At 42.3% G+C, this 26,186-nt stretch overlaps 1 protein-coding gene across 1 annotated transcript in view; it reads left to right on the forward strand.

Annotated features, from left to right (window-relative positions):
* The window catches only part of LOC144693692 (heparan-sulfate 6-O-sulfotransferase 1-like), a 279,615-nt gene that overhangs the window by 55,595 nt on the left and 197,834 nt on the right, over window positions 1–26,186 (forward strand). The gene's annotated exons all lie outside the window — the stretch shown is intronic.

The following is a 26,186-nucleotide window of genomic DNA, read 5'->3' on the forward strand; positions in this document are numbered from 1 at the left end:
TCCCTGACAATGCCATGGAAGGTGCACTACTTAAAATTAGCCTTCAAGCTTCTGATGATTTCAGTGCTCTTCACCTATTAATTGTCCTGTCATTGATTTAGTTCATACGACCACACTGCATCACTCTGCACAGTTGTTTGGCATGTTCCACCCCAGTTCTGCAGAAGCTGTTGTGACGCAAGGACAGAAATTAGCCACATCAATTTATTCCTGTTACCCACTTCAGTTCAGAAAGGTTCTGGTATAATTTGTGTGCTCTAATTAACATCATCTACATATGCAAATTACGGTGAATTTTCCTCATTTATTCATGGTCTTCCATTATTCCCTGCAAGTTTTCTAAAAGTAATACTTTGTTACCCCTATGGCTCAAAAACTTTTCTAATTAGACTAATTTGCAATTTAGGTCCACCCATAATTTTGCAAAAGAAGCAGTGTCCAAATCAGCAAAAATATTATTCTCCAAACACAGTAAAGGCTGAGCTTCTTATGTTAATAAACAAGAAATTAACATTTTTATATGCAAATATTGTTAAACTATTAGCATGTATATCTATCACTTATTCATGTTTAAGAGAGTGTTTCCAAGGTAAAGTCACTTAATATCTGAAATAGTTTCAATAATTCTTTCTCTCGGTAATTTGGGCTTGCCATAATCGATTAAAGTTCTATTAATAGCACTGCTTTTTTTTAAACGGTTAGTTGTTTAAATCCATTTCTTGGCAATTTACTGAGGAGCACCCCCATGTTCTGCACCAAGATTGTATGGTCTGTTGCAAGGTCCACTGCCCCAGACTGGTATAATGGAGACTTTCTCCACTTGAGCTCTTGGGCTTCATTGTGTTGTTGTGGCCAAGGGGGCCACAGAAAGAGAATTGAAGGGGAGAGATGGACTAGCTCCAAATTTTGGTCAGAGCAAAATTGACACAGGGACTGGCAGCAGATTACCCACTCCTTTCTTGTGCTCTGTGTATGGTCTGGGGAGAAAATTGTGCTTGGGTGGTATCATTTTTCATTTGATGGTCCAGTGGAGAGGGGTTGAGAGAAGACACAACTCACAGGAGGCATCAGCTCATTTTGAAGCGAATGCAAGTTAGCCAGTAAAATACAGAAGTCTCCGGCAACTCTGCGAGTTACAGTCAGTTCTCTCGGGATGACCATCAATGAGAACTGGTGCAGGAATAAAGTTAAGAAGCCAAGAGTTTAGGAATGAAAATCAGAACAAACTGCAAACAAAGATCCTTGCATACAATAAATAATAACTAGCTGGCAGCAAGTTAAAGGCGGTAATTCACTCTCTGGGGTTCTGCTGACGTTAATAAACCACTCAAGCTTTGCTCTCATGGTTTGACATCATTAGAATTGCTCGATTGAATTTCTGCCTTGAAACTCAGTGCCAGATAGCTATTATCCAATATTTCTCTCGGGCACATTCATTAAGTAAATGAGCTTCTGAAAAAATTCTGTAGCGTTTGGGAGATGCAATATTTCTTTTTAAATGATAAAACTAAATGTCTAGGATTTGATTACATTTGCGCCTCTGCCGGTTGCAGTGTAGAAAATGAGAAGAAATAGATGAAGCTTGGTGAAAAGATGAAGAAATGTGGCATCATAATGCTCAGAAACATTGCAGAGCGATTCACAAAGACTGAAATACCTTGAAGTTCAGTGACACTGGTATGTTGCCGATTGTGGCAAATCTTCTGTGTGATAAGAGCCAGGAGGGCAACCGACCACTTCATCCCTATTTAGTGTTTAGAAGCTCAGTTTTAACATCTCATCCTAGGGACAACACCTCCTGCCACACCACACTCCTTCAGTAATGCAGAGTTATCCCCTGGACACTGGGCTAGCTGAGGCCCACTACAGTGCCTCGACTGAGCGGTACCTTTCTTTGAAGAAGCTGGACCAGTGCTGCATCACTCGTTAAGATCAATAAGAAATGAGAGAACTGCTTGCCTCCTTTCCAGAGTATCTGTGTTTTACGTAGTCACTGGGAGCACAGCTGATGGTACCACTCAAGCAGATCAAAAGCTGTTGCGTTGGCATCTGATCTCAGCCTTGTTTGAAAGTGACAGCTCAGACTGTTGTATTCTTTGGTACCCAGTGCAAAATATAAGCAAATCAACTCCGAGGATTTATTGTGCTTAGTTTAAAAATGGTGCTTTGACAAATACCGCCTGTTGTTTGTCAGTTGGGTTATGACTGAACAGAAATTAAAATTGAAATTTTCTCAGTTTCCAAGTATCTTACTTAAACTGGACGTTTGGGCTGGTGAAGCACGTTGGTGCTGGCATGCTGTTGGTAGCATGTTAGATGAAACACTTGGCCTCTCCATCTTCCCCCCCAAACCTCTTGATTCATGTTTAAACACTGAGAATTTGAGAGAAATACATTTCCTTGGGCATTTTGAGCCTTGTGATCCTGCTGCCTTAGAATTACAATTGTCAAATGACCTTAATAGCCTGATAGGAATCTGTGTCTCTAAATGTGAGTATAACGTTCCAGATCTTTGCAAAAATAAACGCTGGCCTGTTTGAAGTCTGGCGCTGTTTGATGTCCCGCAGTGCTGTGTATACGCACTCGCAGCAGGTCGGCTGTTGTTTGAGGAGGTTCCAGTAGTCTGATAAAACACGAATGTTGTATTTGCGGTAGCAGTACCAGCGTGATGAGTTCCTGTGACTCAGTTAAAGGCACATTACTTCAATGTTAGGAGAAGTTGGTGTTGGGGTTACGGATAAGTTAACTGTTAAATGATTCTGTTCAAGGGGGGTGGGAGTGGGCATGGGCAGTAGGAGGATAAACCCAATTTTCACTTCATTTTGTTGATGAAAGGAGTAAACTGACTCCACCCCTGTGGCAGCCCTGCAGTGTTGGCTCAACACCACTTGGTTGCATGTTATGCCTTGAAGCAGATAATAATTGGCAGTGTTCTTGGAATATGCAACTTTTGAAATTTCTCCTAGGAGTCACCATTCAGCATTCTTCATTCTGATTGAGTACCAGTTTTCTTTTTCTTCCTCTCCTTCTCAGGTACGAAGTATTTTTCCCACATCCTATTTTCTTCCATGTTACCTATTCTGCTGAGGTTACTGGCTACAGGCTCCAAAGGCCTTGATGGCCTTCTAGTATCTCAGTCAAATGGGCCTGATCCTGAGTGTCAGCATGCAACTTGACTGAGGGGAACATTTCCACTGATCAGGCAAATCCTTTCTTTATAAAGCTGATTTATGGTGTTCCAACAAATATCTCACAAAGGCAACTGTCTCTCTGCTGTCCGCATTCAGGTACTTTATTCCAGATAGAGAAATCCAAGACTTGAATTTATTTAGCACCTTTCACGACCTCAGGAGGTCACACAGCCAGTGAGTTAATTTTGAAGTGCAGTCACTGTTGTAACGTAGGAAAGGCAGCAGGTAATTTGAGCACAGCAAGCTCCCACACATGCCAACATGGTATTGACCAGATAATCTGTTTTTCAGTGGTGTTGGTTGAGGGATAAATAGTGGCCAGGGCACCAGTGGTATCATGGACACAGATAGTAATGAAGTGTAGGGGCTCATACTGACCTGTTTATTGTTCTTTCAATCTGTGACCACTTGTAACAGCACAACTGCTATTGTCAATGAGATCAGTGAACTCAGCCCAGCCCTGCTATCAGTGTGATTGTCCGAGTGGCCTAGTGCATTGAGTATCCTATTGGCTTGCTTATCCAGTTGATATGTTTTACAGTTGATCCTTAAGATTGAGTCATTGCATGAATGGATAAAATTTGACTGTGGAAAAGGTCAGTGTAGGAGACATGAATATTCTAAAAGAATGATCGCAGAAACTCTCATCCGAATCTATCCAAACAATGCTGCAACCGTCTACACTATCAACTCACTCCTAACTGTGCAATCTCCCGCAAGGACAAAAAACAGTTTAAAAAAAAACTTGTAACTAGCTCAGAAAAAGCTCTTGAAAATTCAGCTTCCTTAGTTAAGCATGCAAGGCTGGAAGATCGCATGGCAGCTAGATAGAGAATCATAATCACAGGTAAGTAGCAAGTTACCCTATTAACTAGCGGTGTTCTTTTCTCTCAAGAGATTGCCAATTACTGTTTCGAAAGACTGGGCAGGCTTGATGGATTGGTTGGTATTTTCCTGCCTGTCAGTTTTGTTTGTCCATTAGACTTGCCACATGTTTCATTTGTCTGTTCTAGGTGGCGATGATTCTCCGCAAAAGGAAATATTGCTTGGTTTCTAACCTCACTCTTTTTCTATAAACATTTGACCAATATACTCCAGTCCTGCTATTCCTGTCCATCTCAAATAACATACCCAACTGGAATCCATCCACTCTTTAAAAATCCCATTATATTCCCTCAATTTGCACTTCTCCAAAGTACACATAAGCCTAAAGTTTACAGCTTATCATCATAAATGAGAGCTCTGAGGCTGGATATCATATAGGTTTGTCCTTTACTGCACTTTCTCCAGAGTTTCAATATCTCTCAGCATGGACCAAAACTAGACATGGTGCTCAATGTATGGACATGTTAGCTGTATGTAGCCTGAGCATAGTGCATTTTGTATTTCATGATCCACCACTTCAGCCTAAATCCTTTGTTTCCTTATAATCTCTTTGAAATGTTTGTGCACCTTTAATGAAGGATGAATTATCCCAGGTCTCTTGGTCTTTCACGGATATCCGTCCGTGATTTTCCCAAGCCCAAATGCATTTGTCCACATTGTAAAGACTGTCACACTGGGGGCCTGTTCCTAAAATGTCTCAGTCAGTCTGCAACCTTTTATTTGTCCTGAATTAATAGCCCACAATTTTTTTTGGCAACTTTACGAGTGGTTTCATAATGTCTTCCACCTCAATAATGAATGGAAACAATGACAAACAGTGGTATGTGGACAGTAACATAGTGGTAATATCACTGCACTATTAAGAGGCCCAGACAAAGGCTCCAGTTCAAATCTCACCATAGCACTGATGGGATTTAAATGCAGTTGATTAAATCTAATATTATTAATGATAATTATGAAAATTACCAGATTACCGTAAAAACACATCTGGTTCACTCATGCTCTTCAGAGGAGGATATCTGCCCTGTCAGGCCTACTTGTGACTCCAGACCCTCAGCAATGTGGTTGACTCTTAACTACCCTCTGAAATGGCCGAGCAAGTGAAACGGAAATTATGGATGGGCAATAAATGCTGGCCTTGCCAGCGATGCTTACAACCAAGGAATGAATTTTTTAAAAACTGCATTGTTACAAAATCCTATTGAAATTCCACTGCCTTCCTACTTATCCAACATGATATTATCCTAGGGTCTCATGTGATCTGATATCATTGCAACAGCCATCTATGCAGTTATTCATCAAAGACGTTGGATATTAAGGTAAAGGTGACTTCCTCGATGCTGGATAAAAGGCAGAACAAGTGGCTTGGCCTTGTAGCAATATTGACCCTACAAACAGTAGAATGTCGATATATTATTTGCTGATGAGATTGAGTTAATTTGGATACTAATATTCTCAACAATTTGTATCTGGCTGGTTAGTCAAGAGTTTGTGTTCTGAAATATTGAGCCTGAATCACAAAAAATGAATGGGGTATGTACAGATTGGACTGCAAAGCTTCTCATCTTCAGAGATTACAGGCAAGATAGCTAGTTGGGAATTAAGAATGTGAGTGAGGGAATTTATGCCACCTCCTTTGTGGTGTTTCCTAACTCACTTCAGAGATTTGAACTTGCAGTTAGGGGTGAGGGCAAGTGTAATTCCTTAACCAGCTGTATAATTGTGATAGCACTAAAATACTACTGGAATAAGCTAAGAATAATAGAGTACTGTGTCCATATAGGATTCCTTAACAGCTGTTTCTCTCCTAAGCTCTGGAGTGGGGGCTTCAGGTTGGTCAGGGTCCATACGGAGTTTTAAGGCAAACCCATTTCCTTTCAGGCAAACAGAGGTGGGAGAGGGTTAAAGTGCAGAGGTGATAGGTGTATTTATATGTAGTTTCTGGGATAATACTCCAATCCAAACAAGCCCAAGCAAGTGGAAGCCTCAACAAAAACAAAAATACGTGGAAAAACTCAGCAGGTCTGACAGCATCTGTGGAGAGGAACACAGTTAACGTTTCGAGTCAGTATGACTCTTCAACAGAACTAAGGAAAAATAGAAAAGAGGTGAAATATAAGCTGGTTTAAGGGGGGGTGGGACAAGTAGAGCTGGATAGAGGGCCAGTGATAGGTGGAGATAACCAAAAGATGTCATAGACAAAAGGACAAAGAGGTGTTGAAGCTGGTGATATTATCTAAGGAATGTGATAATAAAGGTACAGATAGCCCTAGTGGGGGTGGGGTGGGGGGAAGTGTTCAAAATAGGCTAAAAGGCAAAGATAAAACAATGGATGGAAATACATTTAAAAATAATGGAAATAGGTAGGAAAAGAAAAATCTATATAAATTATTGGAAAAAGGGGGGATTGGGAAGGGGGTGGGGATGGAGGAGAGAGTTCATGATCTAAAATTGTTGAACTCAATATTCAGTCCAGAAGGCTGTAAAGTGCCTAGTCAGAAGATGAGGTGCTGTTCCTCCAGTTTGCTTTGAGCTTCACTGGAACAGCTCCTCACACCCCACTTCCTGTAGGGAGTCCATCCCATTCTCTCAGTTTCTTCGCCTCCGTCGCATCTGTTCTGATGAGGCCACTTTCAAAAACAGTTCCTCTGACATGTCTTCCTTCTTCCTTAACCGAGGTTTTCCACCCACGGTGGTTGACAGGGCCCTCAACCGTGTCTGGCCCATCTCCCGCGCATCCGCCCTCACACCTTCCTCTCCCTCCCAGAACCATGATAGGGTCCCCCTTGTCCTCACTTATCACCCCACCAGCCTCCGCATTCAAAGGATCATCCTCTGCCATTTCCGCCAACTCCAGCATGATGCCACCACCAAACACATATTCCCTTCACCCCCCTGGCGGCATTCCGCAGGGACCGTTCCTTCCGGGACACCCTGGTCCACTCCTCCATCACCCCCTACACCTCAACCCCCTCCCACGACACCTTCCCATGCAACCGCAGAAGGTGCAACACCTGCCCCTTTACTTCCCTCACCGTCCAAGGGCCCAAACACTCCTTTCAAGTGAAGCAGCATTTTACTTGCACTTCCTTCAATTTAGTCTACTGCATTCGCTGTTCCCACTGCAGTTTCCTCTACATTGGAGAGACCAAACGCAGACTGGGTGACCCCTTTGCGGAACACGTTCGGCCTGTCTGCAAGCATGACCCAGACCTCCCTGTCGCTTGCCATTTCAACACTCCACCCTGCTCTCATGCCCTCATGTCTGACCTTGGCCTGCTGCATTGTTCCAGTGAAGCTGAACGTAAACAGGAAGAACAGCACCTCATCTTCCGACTAGGCACTTTACAGCCTTCCGGACTGAATATTGAGTTCAACAATTTTAGATCATGAACACTCTCCTCCATCCCCACTCCCTTTCTGATTCCCCTTTTTTCTAATAATTTGTATAGATTTTTCTCTTCCCACCTATTTCCATTATTTTTAAATGTATTTCCATCCATTGTTTTATCTTTGCCTTTTAGCCTATTTCGATCCCTTCCCCTCACTAGGGCTATCTGTACCTTTATTATCACATTCCTTAGATAATATCACCAGCTTCAACACCTCTTTGTCCTTTTGTCTATAACATCTTTTGGTTATCTCCACCTATCGCTGGCCCTCTATCCAGCTCTACTTGTCCCACCCTCCCCTTAAACCAGCTTATATTTCACCTCTTTTCTATTTTTCCTTAGTTCTGTTGAAGAGTCATGCGGACTCGAAACTTTAACTGTGTTCCTCTCCGCAGATGCTGTCAGACCTGCTGAGTTTTTCCAAGTATTTTTGTTTTTGTTTTGGATTTCCAGCATCCGCAGCTTTTTGCTTTTATCCAAGTGGAAGCCTCGTTAACATTGGTCTATTTACATCTTAAAGGTATTGAGGCGTTGTCTCAGACTATACGTGTTTTTACACTATAGGACTGTAACTGATGGCAGACGCCTGGATTTCCCTCTCTGTCAGATACATTCCACCATGTAAAGAATTTCAGGCTCCTGGAGCCATTGGTATGCATCATAGACTTATTAAAATGTGGGCCTGTGATCCTGCTGTCAGGATAGCTAAGCCATTTCAGACATGTAAGTGCAAGAAGCAACTCTGTCAGCAGTGGCTTCCTGTTTTGAATGTAACAACTGTGCAATAATCCAAACACAGTGATAGGAAAAGAGTCTTTATCCTTTGTTTTGAGCATATAATCTAGGCTGACACTTGAGTGCATACTTAGGGAGGACTGCATTATCAGAAGTACCACTTTTTAGATGAGGCGTTAAACCAAAGGCCCTGCTCAGGTTGAAATTATAAAAGAGCCAAAGACATTTTTTGAAGAATAGGGGAGTTCTTTCAGTGGCCTGACTGACATTGCTCCCTCAATCAATACTACCAAAAAATATTCATTCATTTCTTTCTTGTAGGATCTTGCTATGCAACAATTTGATGCTGTGTCTATCTAAGTAATAAAGTATTAGAAGTAAACTGCTCATTGTGAAAGAAGAAAGACTTGCATTTATATAGCATTTTTCAGGACGAACCAAATTGTGTTCCAGCCAATGAAGTTCTTTTTAAAAAAAATGTAATCACTGTTGTAATGTACTAAAGCACTTTTCGGGATGTCTCAAGGCTGTTAAGGAATGCTTTATAAATGCAAATTGATTTATTTTGTCATACCTGTGTCATCATTTGTATATTGCATAATTACAAGACTGCATTTTGGTAATTTTGTTTGTGTGCGTTCTGGATAAAATAATCAGTGTGGCTAAGTTTTTCTCAAGGTGCTAACACTGTTCAATGAATTTCAGATGTTCTTCGGCATTGACTGAATGTGCACAGCAGACATTCACAGGTCCAAATTAATGGTACTTATAAAATTAGATAATGGAGAGAGAGAGATGGAGAGAAAAGTTGAAGATTTAAATGTCAGAGAGAGAGATAAATGGGGAATTGGAGATGTCAGATATTGAGAGGCAGAGAGACAGCAAGAAAGAGACAGATTAGAAAAATGCATTGGACAGAGAGACTGAGATTGGGGACAGGGAGAGATACTAATGTCCTTTAGGGAAGGAAATCTGCCATCCTTAACCAGCCTGGCCTACATGTGACTCCAGATCCACAACACTGTGGTTGACTCTTAACTTCCCTCTGAAATGGCCTAGCAAGCCTCTCAGTTCAAGGGCAATTAGGATGGGCAACAAATACTGGCCTTGCCAGTGATGTCTGTGTCCCATGAAAAAAACGACTGATTGGGGAGAAAGAGAGACTTATCTTGGGAGTAGTCCAAGTGGACCTGTGAGGGAGCAGCACGGAGCGGAAGAATATAAATCAGGACCGAGGCTTGAGGCCTACACCTTGGGAGTCAGAGAGGTACACCAGCCAGCTGCTTGGAACCAGTCCGCACAGAGTTTGAAAGGAGAGTGAGAAAAACAAATAGTGACATCACAGAAAAACTGTAAGTTCATTGGTTGGTAAGAAACTGCTGTTAGGGATTATCTTTAAATTGCCGTAAATTAGAAAAACCCATTATTTTTAAAGAAGTACCTATACTTGAATTTAAGTGTGGAACACCAGGAATAAGGGGAAGTAAGGACCATTATAATAAAGTAGTATAAATAAACCAAAGTAAAATACAGTTAAGAAATAGCAGGGCAGCTTGGTCAAGTGGAATGTGTGGCCTGTAATATGTGGGAAGTCATGGAAGCTACCAGTGTCCTAGACAGTCACATGTGCAGGAAGTGCTGCCAGCTGCAGAAACTTGAACTCCAGGTTTCAGAGCTTGAGTGGTGGCTGGAGTCACTGTGGCGCACCTGTGAAGCTGAGAGCAGCGTGATAGCACGTTAAGTGAGGTTGTCACATCGCAGCTTAGGACCCTGGAGGCAGAAAGGGAATGGGTGACTGCCAAGTATCCCAAGAGAACCAGGCAGGTAGTGCAGGAAGCCCCTGGGGTCCTGCTCATAAATCGGTTTTCTGTTTTGGAAGCTGGTGAGGGCACTGGTTCCTCAGAGGAGTGCAGTCAAGTTTGTGGCATCACGAGCGGCTCAGCTGTACAGGAGGGGAGGAAGACGAGAGGAAGAAGAAAGGAAGTGCAGTAGTGATAGGGGATTCATTACTTGGGGGAACAGACAGGCGTTTCTGTGGCAGTAGACGTGACTCCAGGATGGTATGTTGCCTCCCTGGTGCCAGGGTCAAGGATGCCACCGAGTCATTGCAAGACATTCTTCTGGGGGAGGGTGAACAGCCAGAGGCCATGGTCCTCATTGATAGGTAGGAAGGGGGATGTAGTCCTGGGAATAGAATTTAGGGAGCTAGGTCGAAAATGAGCAAACAGGACCTCAAATGTAGTAATCTCTGGATTACTCTCAGTGCCATATGCCAGTGAGTACAGAAAAAGGAGGATAAGGCATATGAATGCGTGGCTGGAAAGATGGTGCTGGAGGGAGGGCTTTAGATTCTTGGGACACTGGGACTGGCTCTGGGGAAGGTGGAACCTGTACAAGCTGGATGGGTTACACCTGAACAGAGCCAGGACTGAGTTGCTTGAGGGGCATTTTGCTAGTGCTGTTGGGAGGGCTTTAAAACAATTCGGCAGGGGTGTGGGAACCAGGAGAGAGTATTAGAGAAAAAATACCAGGGTCACAAAATACTGGGAGAGACAGACAGCACTACAGTAGAGAATAGTAAATTAATGGGTGGAGTCAGAGTAAAGCAGAAAGTCATGGAATCTAAATCAGGATTATTGTACATGTATGTGAATGCACAGAGCACAGTAAATAAGATTGGGGAGTTACAGGCGCAGGTTGCCATGTGGAAATATAATGTTGTGGCGATAACAGAAACCTGGCTCAAGGAAGGGCAGAACTGGGTGTTAAATATTCCTGGATACAAAGTGTTCAGAAAAGATAGGAAAGGAAGGAAAGGAGGAGGGGCGGTGGTATTGGTTAAGGAGAGCATTGCAGTGCTGGAGAAAGAGGATGTCCCAGAGGGTTCAAGGACAGGATCAATTTGGGTAGAGCTAAGGAACAAAAAGGGTACAATTACATTGCTCGGAGTAGTCTATAGACTGTCAACTAGTGGGAAAGATGTAGAGGAACAATCTGCAGGGAAATTACAGAGAGATGCAAACATTATAGTGTTATAAAGGGGTTGTTAATGTCCAAATGTCGACAGGGTCAGTGGTAGTGTCTTGTCCAACAAGAAAGAAGGCACAGCTAGACCTAGTTCTTGAAAATGAGGTGGGACAGGTAGATCAACTGTCAGTGAGGGAACATTTAGGAGACAGGGATCATTGTATCATAAAGTTTAGGATGAAGGTAGGAAAGGACACTGGACAATCCAGCGTAAGAATAATTAACTGTGGGAGAGCCAACTTCAATGGGACAAGAACAGCGCTGGGCTGGATAGACTGGAACCAAAGGTTGGCGGGAAAAACTGTAGCTGAACAATGGGCTACCCTCAAAAAAGAAATGGTTTGGGCACAGTCAAGGTATATTCCCTCAAATGGGAAAGGTAGGGTAAACAATTCCAGGGTGCCCTGGATGAACGAGGAGATAGAAATTAAAATAAAGAAGAAAAAGTGTGCTTATGACAGGTGTCAGGTAGAAAATACAATTGAGAATCAAGCGGAAAACAGAAGGTTCAGAGGAGACGTGAGAAATAAAATAAGAGAAGCAAAGGGGGATTATGAGAAAAGAATGGCAACCAACATAAAGGGGAATCCCAAAGTCTTCTATCAGCTCATAAATAGTAAAGGGATGGTAAAAGGAGGAGTAGGGCTGACAGGGACCAAAAAGGGGATTTATACATGGAGGCAGTGGGCATGGCTGAGGTGTAAATGAATACTTTGCATCTGTCTTTACCAAGGAAGCAGATGCTACCCAGGCCATGGTAACACAAGAGGAAACTCTGTCACTACAAGCATTCAAAATTGATAAGGAGGAAGTGTTGGATAAACTGTTGGTACTCAAAGTTGACAAGACACCGGTACCAGATGTGATGCATCCAAGGATATTGAAGGAAGTGAGAGTGGAAATTGCAGGGGCAGTGGCCATAATGTTTCAGTCTACCCGGGACTCAGGGGAAGTGCCAAAGGACTGCAGAATTGCAAACATTACGTCCTTGTTCAAAAAAGGTTGTAAGGATAAACCCAGCAATTACAGACCAGTAGGTTTAACCCTCAGTGGTGGGGAAGCTTCTAGAAACGGTTATTTGGGATAGAATTAGTAATCACATGGAGAAATGTAGGTTGATTAGGAAGAGCCAACATGGATTTCTTAAGGGGAAATCATGTTTAACTAACTTGCTGGAGTTTTTTGAAGAGGTAACAAGGTTGATGAGGGTAATGCTGTTGATGTGGTGTACATGGACTTTCAAAAGGCATTCGAGATGGTGCCACAACAGAATTGTGAGAAAAGTTATAGCTCATGGAATAAAGGGATAGTAGCAAAGTGGATACAAACAAAATTGGCTGATTAATAGGAAGCAGAGTGTAATGTTCAATGGATATTTTTCAGCCTGGAGGAAAGTTTGTAGTAGAATACCCCAGGGGTCGGTATTGGGACCCTTGATTTTCCCGATATATATTCATGATCTAGATCTTGGTGTGCAGGGGACAATTTCAAAGTTTGAGGACGACATGAAACTTGGAAGCATTGTAAACTGTGAGGAGGACAGTGTAGAGCTTCAAAAGGACATAGACAAATTGGTGGAGTGAGCAGATAGGTGGCAGATGAAGTTCAATGTGTAAAATTGAGGTGATGCGTTTTGGTAGGAGAGACAATATAAAATAAGGGTATAATTCTTAAGGGGATGCAGGAACAGAGAGGCCTGGGTGTATATGTGCATAGATCATTAAAGGTGGCAGGGCAGGTGGAGAGAGCAGTTAATAAAGCATACAGTATCATGGGCTTTATCAATAGGGGCATAGAGTACAAGAGCAAGGAGGTTATGCTGAGCTTATACAAGACACAAGTTAGACCTCAGCTGGAGTATTGCGTATTGTTCTGAGTGCCATACTATAGGGAGGATATGAACTTATTGGAGAGAGTGCAGAAGAGGTTTATAAGAATAGTTCCAGTGATGAGAAACTTCAGCTATGAGGATAGATTAGAGAGGTTGGGGGTGTTCTCCTTGGCGAAAAGAAGGCTAAGAGGAGATTTGATAGAGGTGTTCAAAATCATGAGGTGGCTGGACAGAGTAGATAGGGAGAAACTGTTCCCGCTCATAAAAGGATTGAAAACAAGATGGCACAGATTTAAAGTGATTTGCAAAAGAAGCAAAAGTGATGTGAGAAAAATCTGTTTCACACAGTGAGTGGTTCGAGTCTGGAATGCACTGCCTGGAAGTGTGATGGAGGCAGGTTCAATCGAGGCATTCAAGAGGGCATTAGATGCTTATTTGAATAGAAACAATGTGCAAGGGTATGGGGAAAAGGCAGGAGAATGGCATTAAGTCATAATGCTCATTTAGAGAGCCAGTGCAGACATGATGGGCCTAACGGCCTTCTGTGCCATAACAATTCTATGAAAAATAAATTACAGACAGAGAAAGGTTTGGGTCAGTGAAGACAAGAGATTGTCAGATACCAGGTGGCAATTTTGAAGAACAGAGTTTGTTGAGCAGATGGGCAGATTATGAAAGGGACAAAGACACATTGCTGGGACAAAACAAGAAGAATGTCACGGGACAGAGAGAAAATCTTAGGGAACACAAAGAGAGGGACAAATAGAAAAAAATGAGATGGTGGTACAGAGAAAACTAAGTAATCTGGGGGCAAAGGCAAAGAGATTATGATGAAAGATAAACAAATTGACAGAAAGATCAGGGCACAGATAACAAGGCTGCAGAATTTATATGAACAGTCTAGAGGACTGTGCAATTAAGAGACCAACATCAAGCAATCAAGGACACAGAGACAAACATCCAGAAGATATGAAGAATGACAGCGCAGTGGAATCTGCAGACATTGAGATGAGGATCAAATCACTGACAGAAACTCAAAGAAGTGAGATGCATTGACAGAAAGAAGCACATATCAGGGAAATTCGCACTTTGCAAAGAAACAAGATTTCCAAAAGAAACCACATCTTTGAGTTAGAAAGATGCTGACCAGGAGAGCTCACGGCAATACAATTAATATATCGAACACTCTGTGAGCAATGAAACTAGTTTAAAATTATTGAACCATATAAAATTACAGATTTTAATTATGCCATGAATACTGAATTAGTTTACAGCCATGTAAGGTGATCCTCATGTAAGATAGGCACCTCACTTTCCAACTAAATGTCTGGATGGGAAAGATTCATGATCCACGGCCAGAGAGCAGGACACTTGGATTTTAATGCAGGCTGACTTCTCCCCTATTAACATGCAAATCAGGAGTGGGAGGCTGGCAGCCTGAGGAAGAGTGGAGAGTGAAACTGGCCAAGAGAAGGCAGGCATGTAAGTGAGCTCTACACAATGTGCTGCAATACCTGCCACCACTATGACTTGTGCAAGGATGCCCCCTTATTTTTGACAAATGATATGTGGGAATGTTTACGGTAACTTACTTGGAAGCCCATTGGGGATCTGTGCGGATGATGGACTCCGGTTAAGTTGAGGCTGCATTTTTAGGAACCATGTGTTGAAACTCTGGCATCTTGTGGATGAATGCTAATTTGAGTTCTGATATCCCTTTGTGCACCTGGTCATCCTGCCCCACCCCGTCCCATTCTTGACAGCAGGGGCCCAGTGTCTGGTCTTGCTGGATACTTAGTAGCAAATATGATTTTCCTTCTGCTACCTTACAACAGTGCCAGTGCTAAATTTGCTGATGACACAAGGATAGGTAGGAAAGTAAGTTATGAAGAGTCTGCCAAAAAGAAAAAGGTAGGTCAAGTGAGTGGACAAAAATTTGGCAGGTGGAGTGTAATGTTGGAAAATGTGAATTGGTCCACTTTGGTCAGAATAATAAAAAAGCAAAATATTATTTAATTGGAGAGAAAACTCTGAGGTACAGAGGGATCTGGCTGTCCTTGTACATGAATCACAAAAAAAAGTATGCAGGTACGACAAGTGATTAGGAAAGCAAATGGAAAGTTGTCTTCTATTGCAAAGGGAATGAAATATAAAAGTAGTGCTGCTTTGCTACAGTTATACAGGGCATTGACGAGGTCACATCTCGAGTACTGCATACAGTTTTGGTCTCCTTACTCAGGAAAGGATATAATTGCATCAGAAGCAGCTCAGAGAAGGTTCACTCAATTGATACCTGGGATGAAGGGGTTATCTTATGAGGAAAGGTTGGAGAGGTTGGGCCTGTATCCACTGGAGTTCAGAAGAATGAGTGATGATCTTAATGAAACATCTAAGATCCTGAGGGTACTTGGTAGGATGGATGCTGAGAGGATGTTTCCCCTTCTGGGAGGGACTAGAACTAGAGGATACAGTTTAAAAATAAGGAATCTCCCATTTAAGAGGGAGAAATTGTCCCTCTCAGAGGGTGGTTAGTCTGTGGAATTCTGTTCCCCAGGGAGTAATGGTTAGTCTGTGGAATTCTGTTCCCCAGAGAGTAATGGAGGCAGGGTCATTGAATACCTTTAAGGCTTAGTTTGACTCCCTTGTTAATCAAGAATCTAAGATTATAGGGGGTAGATTGGACTGGAGTTCAGGCTACAATTAGATCAGCCATGATCTTATAAAATGGTGGAGCAGGCTTAAAGGGCCGAATGGCCTACTCCTGCTCCTAATTCTTATGTTCATATTTGGGATGTTCAGAGATTATGAAGGGTGGTGTATATAACCGCAATATGAAATCATATAATTGCAAGTTCTTTTGGTGCATGCAAAAAGTGGATTTCACTTTGCTTTCTAAGATCTAATGTGTGTTTATCTGTCAGTTTTGTAGCCAACCTTGGATGTATGGGCCTCCTACTATTGGCTGCACTCAATCTATTAACACTTCACCCCCTGAACTCTGGGAACAAGCAGCGCCATTAAGCTATGGAATTGCCTGACCACAAATGTGCAAATTAAAGGAACTGGCTTTGGGAAATTAAATGAGCCAGCTCCAATCTACATTTTAATTAGGTCTTCGTACAGGGAAACCACCAACAACAAATTGCATTTAAATAGCTTCCTTAATGTAGTAAAATTTCTCGAGGCACTTGATGTTCTTAACCCAATGCTATGGGTACCTGAGTTTGAAGCCAAAGAGCTGAGTGAGAATAACCTATCTTTGAAATAATCCATCAGTCAGCCTAATTTTCACATTCTGACCCAACCCCATTAAATAGAATACAACATTGTGGTGCTTGTACTTCAAACCATTGGAGGCTGCTTCAAACTGGCAATTGAAATTGGCACAGGACCAGAGGGACCCCTGTGAGACAAAGAGCAGAGACTGAAGATGATGTCGAGGCCGAGGTTTCATTCAAACAGCTTGTTGAATAATGAATTTGTTTGAGAGCAGCCCAAGTTCAGGAGCTGCTTGTGACCTCAGCTGGTTTGTGTGACCTTGTGTCATTAATCACATCGAGAAGGGGGTGGTGTTTCAAGGTTACATTTGCAACACAGCTGTCCATCAGATCCAGTAATTCTTTAAACTTCTCTGATGTGGACGTCCTTGGGATTGCCTTTCATTCACAAATTGAGGGATCACATTATCACAAGTGATATACTCCATAATCTGTGGAGAAACTCCTTGAGATTTTCATGGGAAAAATTCCGTATTCATGACTTTTTCACAAAAAATCTGCATCACAAAGGAAGTAGAACTTTGGAAACGCTTATTGAGGGATAAGTAGTTTATTTTCCTTCACTCTTCCCTGCAGCGCTTCTCCCAATCAATATGTTGTTGTGTGCATTGCAGGGCTCCTGTATGGAACCTAATCTTTCAGTAAAATTGTTGCAGTGAATGATGTCGGGCAGGAATGGTTCGGCAGAAGGAATCTTTTACTATGCCATTGCCCATAAAACGGAGGATTACTTAGATTGGTGATTGGATTTCTGGTGATGACCTCTGACCACTGCTGCATATTGTGATTGGTTTCTCTGTGGGACTGCTGTCCCTAAAGGCTTTGCTTCCCTTCAGGCCTCGCGCTCTCTTTTGAACCTGTAGGCCCCACTTTCTTTGTAGGCCTGTTGCAGGCCCATTAACGGAAAAGAGGACCGACATTGCAACAAAATTTTGTGTCACGTTATGCATACAGGGTGGGTAGATCGTACAAACTTGTGATTATTACAGAACTACAACCTATAGCTGCCCATTACCAGACCTACTGTAGCCACCCATTTAGGAGTTTCTACAGCAGTCAGTTTGGGAATAAACAACCTTTATTTTCTTTCAATAAAAATATAGTCAAACAGTGACTCTGGAGACATCCCTAATGTTTGTGTGCTGGGCAGGGGTTGCGGTGAAGGGGGATGGTGATGTGTAGTGGAATCCATGTTTGTTTCCCTGGTTTTTATAGTGCACGTTTGGAGTGCTTGAGCATTCCAGCCAAAAGGCATGCCAAAGATCAGCCTACTTTGTATTGATATAGCTAGTGCCAGCAACACACCTCATTTCTGTTGCCAGTCTGCTGCTAACTGTGAAGGGCACTGTTAGTGGGAAATTCACCATTGGATTCCACTTAAAATCTATGGAGAGCAGCCTTGGGAAAACACTGAATGAATGGATGATTAGTGCCTGCACAATTTGCTTTATTCGCATCTATTCTTCACATGCCTCAATATGTATTAAAGCTTCTATCATTGAAGAAAAAATATCTTCGAACAAAATGGTTATTGTTCTGTTGTTTGAGATCCTTGCCAATTTCTATAAGCATAATCCAATGGCAGTTGTTAAAAAGACTCTCAAGAATTGTCCAAAGCAGAGTGATTGACCCAAAGGTGTGACCTGAAACTGTGCAATTTCTGCTGAATGCAATAATTATCCCTTTGCTTTCTGCCAACCTACTCACTGACAAAGGTATCAGAAGAATTCCGGTGTTAATTTCTGTTGTGGATGAATAGAAACTCTGTGGTCAATTGACCCTGCCTGGGTATGTCGGTTACAAAATAAAGAGGACCTCCCTTAATTAGGGCAGAACCAATTGCAAGGGATGGTAACCCTCAAGCACCACAGTCCTTTCTGGGAGTGACAATGACAAGACATGATTCATGGGCAAGGTGGTCAAACAAGGTACTTAAAACCAACCCCAAACCTCAAGCTCGGGCAGTTTGCGAACCTCCTTGGAGACCCTCAGTTATATCTGTATGGGATTACAATGAATTAGTGTTGATACCAGGAATATGAGGAGTAAGTACTGTTTTTTAAGAACTAATTACCCCTTCGGTAACTATCGTCCGCTGCCTGAGCTTCAGTGATACGAGAGTGAAGCACATGTTGGCTTTTGATGTTGTTTTTCAGCTCTTCAATGACAACAGTATATTACATGTTGTTTTCCCATTGCTGACTTGGATGGGTCTTCCCCATCCACCAAGGGAGGCCCAATGGTTAGAAATGATGTGGCGAATTACCATTTGAAATCAAGTTTTTTCTTGTTAGGTAAGAATATCAAGGGATATTAGCCAAAGTCAAGTAAGGATTGACATACCAATCTACCATGATCTAATATAATGGGTGAACAAGTTTGAGGGGCTGAATGGCTTACTCCTGTACCTGTGCTCCTATAACTGCACCCCTCCAGCCACCCACACCCCCTTTGCCAAGAAAGTACTTGGTACCTACTTAATGTAGATCTACAATAGATTATGAAGTTCAGTTAACATAAGGATACATTACTATTAATTCACTGCAGATTTTAATTACAAAAGGCAATGACATTTCTGGGATAAAAATCTTAAGGTTAATTGTAAGCACATTAGCTTCCTACAATGGGAGTACATGTTGCAACTGAAGGACACACAGTAGCACACTCGATTGACATATCCTGGATAGAAACTCTTGCATGCAGCTAATTTGCCGTGGTTGCTTGTATGTTGAATGTCTTCTATGTGCTAAGTTATAAAATGTAGCCTGTGTGCTGCGGCTGGTTTTGAGTTTGGACTGCACAAGAGCTGCTTTTATTTTAGAAAGGGACAAAGTGGTTGTGATGTGGGTTCTGATTGAGGGCCTAAGCAGTGTTAAAGATGTGATGAATTACAGATATGCCTCTGGCTGCTTGAAGTTTGAGATGGCACAATGCATATGTGGAATTTAGTTTCCTAACCTTCTCAGAACACAGGACATTGGGGCACCTGGGTAAATATAGCACTAATGCATTGGGTTCCCAACTGAAAAAAAAACATGTGTTTAAATCCAAGTGTTGGCTGGCACTTGACAATTTGGAGAGAATGCATCATCACTTTTGACCAAGTTGGCCAAAGGATTAAAGCTCAACTGCCATGGGGACTTTGTCATATTGTTGGAGCTTGCTGCCTGCCATAAGCAGTTTTGAACATGTCTCTGCTCATGTTTATGTGCTGGTGTTTATGATCTGATCTGATTGTTGGTTTGGTAGCTATGGGGTTGTCAAGAGGAAAGAACTGGAATTTGAATTCTGTGCCCCTGTAGCCATGTAGTTCAGTCGCTCACTTCACAATGTGGTTTCCCGCTTTTTCTTCAGAGTAAGTTGATCATTTTCTGTTTATATTGATAAAAATGCTAATATTTAATGTATCACTTTCAAAGTTAAAATTGCTTGACATTCCAAAAGTGGCGCTTGCAAACTATTTTTCTTTTATGGCTTTTGTGGCTTCCAAAATAGAATTGGATAAGCACTTAAAAAGAAAACTCTTGCAGGGCTGACGGGAAAAGGGGTATGGACTTAACTGAGTTGCTGTTGCAGAGAGCCACCATGGACATAATGGACTGAATGGCCTCCTTATCTGCCGTAACCATACTGGGCAATGATGAAAGCTGGATTGACTGAATTGGCTTTTTTTACGATGGCCAGATTTTTTTGGGTTCATGGCTTTTGAAGCCCACTTATGAAAGCTCCATTTTGGTGTCTTTTGGAGTAAATTCAGTATCAGAAATCCTTTTTTTCCCAAAGTTTTCATTATCCGTTCACTGGCATGCAGCTTGAAGAAGTGTTAGGCTGATGGTCTAAGGATGTGACTCTAGCAGAACAAACACCCATGAGTGTTCTGCACCCCTTGGACAGAGCTGAAGCCTTGTTGTTTTAGTTACAGAAGTGAGGACAAACTGAGTTTTGTAAATTTGAGTTATCAGTACCCCTGGGAGTTGAGCTTCTCTGCTGGCATGTGCCTGCGATCACCAGCTACCATATTGTTCTTGAAGACCTTTCAATTGCTTGAAACAGCAAATTGCAATAAAATTGCAATTTCCCTTGAAGTAGCACATCCAGGTCAAATACTGTTATGGATACCATCTAGCAGGTTACAGTCATTGAATGGCACAGGGGTAAAATTCACTTGAAGAGAGATGCACAAGTCTTTTGTTTGATGTTGGATGCTGTTACTTTCTTCCTCCTGATTTACTGCCTGTGAAGACACGAGACAGCAGCATTCCTGAAGATTCTTCCAGAATAACTTTGGAATTAGCCTCTTTTTCTTCTCTGACAGCTTGGCTCCGCTGATAGAAGCCTCACCTCTTAGACTAGGGGCTTTGGGTTAAGAACCTCTCTGTCGTCGATGGCTGACCTCGATTCAAGGATGACGTCTACTCAGGATCGTGAGTTTTTGCCATGGGTCCTCGTGACTGAACAGGCTGATTCTTGACCCACAGATCTTTGGGCAAATGGGGCAGGACATGGCACAAGGTAGTGGGATCGGGAAAGCAGGATTTGCTTCCTTTTCTTTCGTTATCTGCTGCCACTCTGCCTTGTCATTAAGACATTGTGATTCAAAGCATGATGCAGCTTCCTGGACAAGTTGTTACCGTATTGAACTATTGGTAGCAAAATCCTCCCAGTCATTAATGTCAATGCTGCCACATTTCAGGGAGAGCTTCAGAGTGCCTTTGAAGTGTTTCCTTTGTCCTCCCCTGGAGCATTGGGCATTTGAGAGCTGAGATAGCAGGATCTTTAGAGGAGACACTTTTTGTCCACACCGACATACTTTCCAGTCAAACAAAGTTGGTTTTGCTGGAGTTATGCCACAATGTTTGTGGAGCTGGCTTTAAGAAGGACACTAGCACTTGTTCAATGGCCCTCCCGTTGAATCAGAGAATGCGATGGAGGCATTGCGGATGGAATTTTTCGAGCAATCTTATGCTACTACACAGTCCAGGTCTCATTGTAGTACAAGAGTGCGGTGACAACAACTGCTGTGTACAGTAGGACTTTTGTTGACCTGATGAGGCCTTTGTTGTCAAACACTTGCTGCTGTAGCTTGCAGAGGGTGGACTGGCACAGCTGATCTGGTGTTAGATCTCCTTATCAATGGTGGCCTTTTGAGTGAGCTGGCTGTCAAGATATGGGAAGTGCTCAACATATTCCAGAGTCTCTCCTTCAACATATATGGGAGGTGGAATTCTTGGCTGACCAGGTGTGGATTAACATATGGAATTTGTTTTGATAATATTCAAGGAGAGGCTAAGTCTCTTGTATGCAGAATTGAAGACTGTAGGGGTAAGATTCTGGAATGTGTCATTGTTACCCAGCTCTGTGTGCACTTTAGTGACCATCCCCGTTCAGACCCGTTCAGTTTGGCGTCCGTAATCTGCCCGCAGTACTGAGACCATCATGGTTACAAGTGTTTACAGCACAGAAACAAGCCATTCGGCCGATAGGTCCGTGATTGTGTTTATACTCCACGTGAACTTTTTCCCACGCTTCTTCATCTCGCCCCCATCAGTAATATCTTTCTACTCCTTTCTCCTTCATGTGCTTATCTAGCTTCCCTTTCAATGCATCTATGCTATTTACCTCAACTACTCCTTGTGATAAAAAGAGTTCTAAACTCCGACCACTCTCTGGGTTAGGAAGTTTCTTCTGAACTCCCTTTGAATGTATTAGTGACTCTTCTATATTTTCTGCCCCCAGTTCAACTTCCTCAGAGATATTCAGAATCAAAATACAATTAAGGTCTAAATAAATGTATAAAGGCATTTTGTCTTCCTCTCTCTATTTCTCTCTCTCGTGCTTTCTGTGGGGTAAATTTGCATCTATTTACCCTGGGTGTTAAGCATCAGCTGGGTGGAGGCCAGGAAGGATCACATGCCTGTTAGAATTTTTCTGATTTTCTTCAGTTTTGTTATAAGGAAATTCACACGGGTTCTGTTCCTGACTTGCAATTGTCCTTATGCTTTTAGGCTCCATGCTTAATGCCTAGGCCATAAAGGCTCAAATTTGACCTCTTTATCTCTATCTCTTTCATTAAAGCCAGGCTGTCACTGATACTGTACAGTAACATGTTTCAAACCAGGTCTTAAGTCTTAGTAAACTGTGGTTAAAAGATGCGAAGTGCCTGCAGCATCCCACTTAAATTACCACTTCAAGCTAAATTAGGAAGCACTTATGTTACAAGCAACCATGATTATACATCCTGTGTGTTAGACTGACGTTGAAAGTGAATGTTTCCCATTTGTAGGCCGTTAATAGTTAAAGTTTGAGCGAGTCCCTGTACGTAGTTTGAGTGTTTTTATATCACATAAGACTCATGCTGCTGTTGAGTGGTAGTTGTGCAGTGGATCACACCACCAAAACAAACTTGCTGAATTTGCTAAGGGCAGTAAGTTGACTTGAGGTTGCAAGTTCTGCTCAAGACCTTTGGGGTCATGAATCACAGCATGTAACTCAGTATAAAAATAGCTTTAGTTTAAGTTTTACAGGCGACAAACCAAAATCCTGTATTGCACTGAAACATGCTGATACAAAGAAATGTTAAGGCTGAGGAGTCTCTAAAATCTCAATTATAAGTAACGTTTTTCAACGTCCTTTATGATGTGCAATATTTTGCTGCACGGCATCTAAGTCCTTGTCACGCCATCTACTGTATGAATTTGAACTCCATGAGCACTATGCAGTCTGGTTATTCCCTGTATGCCAATTAAGGGTGGGACAGGAACGATATATTTTGACTTGTGAGGTTCCAGTTTTGTGCATTGATTTGATGCAGTTCTACCATTTACCTTGGAGTCTTGGAAGTTGGTACACGTTTAGATTGTTGACTGACTTTGGGAGTCATTCTGGGTTCATAGAACCAGAGGTGAGATGAGGAGAATTTTTGTTTATGCAATGAGTTGTTATGCACTTCCTGAAAGAGTGGTGAACAGATTCAATAATAACTTTTCAAAAAGGAATTGGATGTAAACTTGAAAGGGAAATATCTGCAAAGTGATGTGGAAAGAGCAGGGGATTGAGACTAATTTGGGTATCAAAGAGCCAGCACAGGCACAATATGCAGAATGATCTCCTTCTTCAGCACTGCATAAGGTTACCAACCCTGCTGGAATGGCCGGGAGTCCCCTGGAATCGGCATTAATCTCCCGGTGGCCAAAGAAAGCATTCTGGAAGATTGTAAACTGCAAAATCAGTGGCGAAGGGAGCAGGCGTTTCGACCAGACTTTGCCAAGGCAGAGTTTTTTTGCTCTCTACTGCGCTTGTTTAGTTTGCGCCATCTTTAATGCAGATAGCTGACACTGCATGAGTGCAGCCTGAGGCTGCGCCCTCAGTGCTTGTGGTGTCAACAGTCACAGCCGCCTGCCACACTCAAACTTTCAGCCAGTTACCCTGGTTGCAAGAGTATAAACTTCCTGGATTTGGTGGCGTCCCACACAAGACCTCAGTCTGCAGCTCTAAGCCAACTAGAAAGTACAGGCTCAGAAGTAACTGTGAAATCCCAGCAGCAGTCTTCAGTGTCTCCCTCCAGAGCAGCCACAAACTGTTCCTCAACTGCCGGTGCCTGCAATCCCATACAACACGCCTCCAGTTCCAGAAAGGACAGAGTCAGATGGAAAGTGGAAGTAATATTGTAATTAACTGCTGTTGAGGTCAACGCAATGAATGTGAGGCAGAATTTACAGGAATAGTGTGACTATGTTCATTGAATAGAACAACCAGACCGGCTCACGCCACACTGCCGGCTTTCTATGATGACACTTCCGCCAATGTCTCCTGAAATATGTCCAGCCAGAGTTGGCAACCCCCTAGTACTGTATGAATCGACGTGAAATGGAAGTGATGATGAGTTTTCATGCGGGTTAAGCCGCCTCATCATGTGCTTATAAACAAGCAAGAAAAGATATGTCACTATCAGCAACATATGGGTTAATTAAATTAATTATCATTTATATATGGTTTAAAACGACACTGCTGACCATTGTATTTTATATGCCCATTGCCAACATAACCAAATGTACTCAAACCTGTGTTACATTATATTGGCCCGACGGATAGGACTGGCTTATTTTGCTGTCAATTCAACCTGATGTGTAAACGACCTATTACATCTTCATCTGTTCTTGGCCCAATTTGGGAAACAGCATAATGTTGCCCTTGTCTGCATGTGGTGTATATTCTGTGTTAAAAGCGTTGTTAATCAGTCAGATGGGTGCATTAGCCATGGAAGATTTATTCATGCAGGAGAGAGGCATTAATTTTGAGAGCAGTAATTTGCCAGGTTTTCCACTCGATGAGAACAAATGCTGAAAGCTTCATGTGAAGTCAGGCAAGTGGCTCTTCTATGCTATGTCTCCCAACGATGCCAATGTCACATCAACAAAGAACTTGCATTTTTGACGCTGCTTGCAATATGCAAAGCACAGACAGGGCTAACAGATAGGTTCCTGTGTTAAAGCTTTCAGTTTAATCATTGAATAAAATCTCCAACTGAATTTAGCTGCAATTCTACATTTGTCCCAAACAGGTTGGGAAGTAGCAGGTTCGATCTCTTTACCAGATCTGTCACGCTTCCCTCAGCCCTCTGATCTTCTGCTGTAACCATTCACAGCTCTTCTAGACCCATCTTTTGTTTCAGTACATGTCTATTATCACTTCCTTTAGCTTTTGTAATTTACTTGCTTTTGCCTTGCACCCTCCCACGGTCCTCTCCCTTCTGTTCTTTCTCTTCTCTTTTCCCCACTTCCTTAAAAGGAGTTTATCTCTTTGAATCTTCCAGTCCTGAAGGAAGTTCATCAGCCTGAAATGTTGCTGTGGTTGTTCGATCCAGCTGCTGCCTGAACCGCTGCAGGCTTCCAGCAAGTTCTGTTTCTTTTACTTCAGATTTCCAGCATCCACATTGTTTTGTTTTTGAATCCAAAACCTGAATTTTCAAAAAGATGGAGGGGGATCTCTGGCTTAGTCCAAATACCGCCTGAGCGCTGATTCCAGATGTCCCACCCCCGAACCCAGCAACCACCATTTTAACCGGGGGGTGCAGTGCTGGGGGGGTAGATGGTGGTGTGTTGTGGAGGAGCAGGGGGTGGTGGGGGTGGTGGGTTCAGGTTGCAGTTTGCATATCTGTGATTCATGGAGGCAACTGCACATTGAAAAGTGTATCTGCCTTAAAACAGATTCAATTTTTGTAATTGGGCTGTCCAAAACACAACTTGTGGGCTTTAGACCTTTCAGGAGAAGGCCTAAAGCTGCTGGAATTCTTTGAATAGTTAGGGTACCCTTTTGGAGTGGTCTAGGGACACCTTTGGGAGAGATCAGGTGTCCCTTGAAATTGTTATAAGTAGACATGAATGTGCATAAAAAGTGGAAAACTCATTGAAACTGTCAAGATCTCAAAGCACGTATCATGCTGTCAAAGCATCTAAACGTTATTGGAACTTTCAAGCTGTTTGTCAAACTCATTGGGACCATTAAGCTGTCAAGGTATTTAAATCTAATGGCCTTTAACGTTAAAAGAAATCAGTGCTTGCTATTTCCCTCTATTGACATAAGGCTGAGGGCTATCATTATATGATTTGCCCTGTGTGACTAATTTCGCAACCTATAATTATCACAGTGAGGTGCCTGTGAGTTCACAGTTTGATTGACAGCTCCAAATGGTTATAGAGTATTTGATGTGGGGCGATGAATACAAATGTTTTAATTTATAAGGGATTATGTAGTTGAAGGAATTTAGTGAATGGATTTTTTTATGAATGAGAGTGTTTTTTAATAAAAAATAAAGTCTGCAGTACACACTTGGGACTTTATTTTATTC

Source organism: Cetorhinus maximus, chromosome 19 (assembly GCF_964194155.1).
Source record: "Cetorhinus maximus chromosome 19, sCetMax3.hap1.1, whole genome shotgun sequence".
Taxonomy (NCBI): domain Eukaryota; kingdom Metazoa; phylum Chordata; class Chondrichthyes; order Lamniformes; family Cetorhinidae; genus Cetorhinus; species Cetorhinus maximus.